Source organism: Hyaena hyaena, unplaced genomic scaffold, assembly GCF_003009895.1.
Source record: "Hyaena hyaena isolate Hyena2069 unplaced genomic scaffold, ASM300989v1 scaffold_644, whole genome shotgun sequence".
NCBI classification, from domain to species: Eukaryota; Metazoa; Chordata; class Mammalia; order Carnivora; family Hyaenidae; genus Hyaena; species Hyaena hyaena.
This window is the reverse complement of record NW_024081273.1, coordinates 723,194-725,737: the sequence shown is the minus strand read 5'-3', so window position 1 is coordinate 725,737 and position 2,544 is coordinate 723,194. Positions and strand designations below refer to the sequence as shown.

General features: G+C 41.2%; 1 pseudogene; it reads left to right on the top strand.

Moving 5' to 3' along the window:
• The first annotated feature begins 500 nt into the window (after positions 1–500).
• Positions 501–2,063, top strand: LOC120219734 (annotated as a pseudogene).
• Positions 2,064–2,544: the final 481 nt, after the last annotated feature.

The following is a 2,544-nucleotide window of genomic DNA, read 5'->3' as shown; positions in this document are numbered from 1 at the left end:
ATCCACCATTCTAGATGCCATTAAAAGCATGTGTGACTCATGGAAAGAGGCCAAATATCAACATTAACAGGAGTCTGGAAGAAGTTGATTCTAATACTCATGGAAGACTCTGAAAGGCTCAAGACTTCATGGAGGAAATAACTCCACTGTGGTGGAAATAGCAAAAGAACTAGAATTAAAAGTGGAGCCTGAAGATTGTGACTGAATTGTTGTAATCTCATGATAAAATTTTCACATATGAGAAGTTACTTCTTATGGATAAACAAAGAGTGGTTTCTTGAGATGGAAACTATTCTTGGCAAAGGTGCTGTGACTATTATTTAAATGATAACAAAAGATTTCTAAATCTTATTAGTTGAAAAAGTAGTGGCAGGGTTTGAGAAGATTGACTCCAATTTTGAAAGAAGTTCTACTGTGGGTACAATGCTATTAACAGCATTTCCTGCTACAGAGAAACTATCTGTGAAAAGAAAAGTTAGAGTCTATTTTCGGGATCTGCCATGTTGGATTTTGTAGGTTGTATGGCTGCTCCATTGGCCTCCCGGGCCCTGTGGGGACTCGGCCCTTCAGCACTGCTACACCAAGCCTAGGTCTTACTGCAGGCCACCCTGGCAACACTCCAGCTTGCCAGAGACTATGCTGCTTAAATATCTTCTTCCCTGAAGGCAGGCACTGCCACTGGGGATATGCTGACAATCATCAGTGCACTAGTGGATGTCCAGTTTGATGAGAGACTACCACCCATCCTAAATGTACTGGAAGTGCAAGGTAAGGAGACAAGGTTAGTTTTGGAGGTGGTTCAGCATTTGTGTGAGAACACAGTAAGGATTATTGCCATGGAGGGTACAGAGGTTTAGTTAGAGGCCAAAAAGTCCTATATTCTGGTGTACCAGTCAAAATTCCTGGTGGCTCTGAAACCTTGGGAAGAATCATGAACGTCATTGGACAAACTGTTGATGAGGGAAGTCCCATCAAAATCAATTTTTGTGAACAATTTGCACCTATTCATGCTGAGACTCCTGAGTTCATGGAGATGAGTTTTGAGCAAGAAATCCTGGTTACTGGTATCAAGGTTGTGGACCTGCTGGATCCCTATAGCAAGAGAGGCAAAACTGGGCTCTTTGGTGGTGCTGGAGTTTGCCATACAATACTGATCATGGAGTTAATCGACAATGTCATCAAAGCCCATGGTGGTTACTCTGTGTTTGCTGGTTTTTGTGAGAGAACCTATGAAAGCAATGACTTACACCATGAAATGATTGAGTCTGGTGTTATCAACTTAAAAGATGCTACCCCCAAGGTAGTGCTGGTATGTGGTCAAACAAATGAACCACCTAGTGCTCATGACAAGGTAAATCTGGATGGACTGACTGTTGTTGAATACTTCAGACATCAAAAAGGTCAAGATGTACTGCTGTTTATAGGTAACATCTTTCACTTCACCCAGGCTGGCTCTGAGGTGTCTGCTTTATTAAGCAGAATTCCTCCTGCTGTGGGATGGCAGCCTACCCTGGCTACAGACATGGTACCATAGAGGAAAGAATCACCATCACCAAGAAGGGATATGTTACCTCTGTACTTGCTGATTATTTGACTGACCCTGTCCTTTGCTCATTTGAATGCCACCACTGTGTTGTCATGCTATTGCTGCTTTGGGTGTCTATCAAGCTATGGATACTCTGGATTCCACCACTGGAATCCTGGATTCCAACTTTGTTGGAAATGAGTATTATGATGTTGCCCATGAGGTACAAAAGATCCTATAGAACTACAAATCCCTCTAGGACATCATTGCCATCCTGGGACTGGTTGAACTCTTCAAGGAAGACAAGTTGACTATATCCCAGGCATGGAAAATATACCATTTCTTGTGCCAGCCATTCCAAATTGCTGAGGTTTTCATAGATCATATGGGGGAGAGTAATACCTCTGGAGACTATCAAAGGATTCTAACAGATTTTGGCAGGTGAATATGGCCATCTCCCAAAACAGCCCTTCCATATGGTGGGACCCAATGAAGAAACTTTGGAAAATCTGATAAGCTAGCTGAAGAGCATTCATGAGGGATCCTTTTAGCAAACTAACCACTCGTTTTCCATGTTATCACTCTCCTTGACCCTAATCCAAAAACCTCAGTTTGCACTGGAGACCACATGAGAGACTTGACTGAGGACATTGTGTTCTGTCTGAAGAATATTTAAAGTTTCTAATGAAAGGTACCCCTTAAAAAAAGAGACTTAATGCTGCAAACTTTACTGTTGTCTTATTTTCAGAAATTGCCACAGCCATAGCCTTTAGCAACCATCACTCTGATCAGTCAGCAGCCAACAACATCAAGACAAGATCCTCCACCAGAAAAAAAGATTGTGACTCACTAAAAGCTCAGATGATATATATCTAAATCTGTTTATACATAGCAGGATTGTACATTCAATAGATTTCAGTATAGTGTAAACATAACATTAAAAAAAATTTTTTAATGTTTTTTATTTATTTCAGAGAGAGAGAGAGAGAGAGAGAGAGAGAGAGAAAGAGAGAGAACAT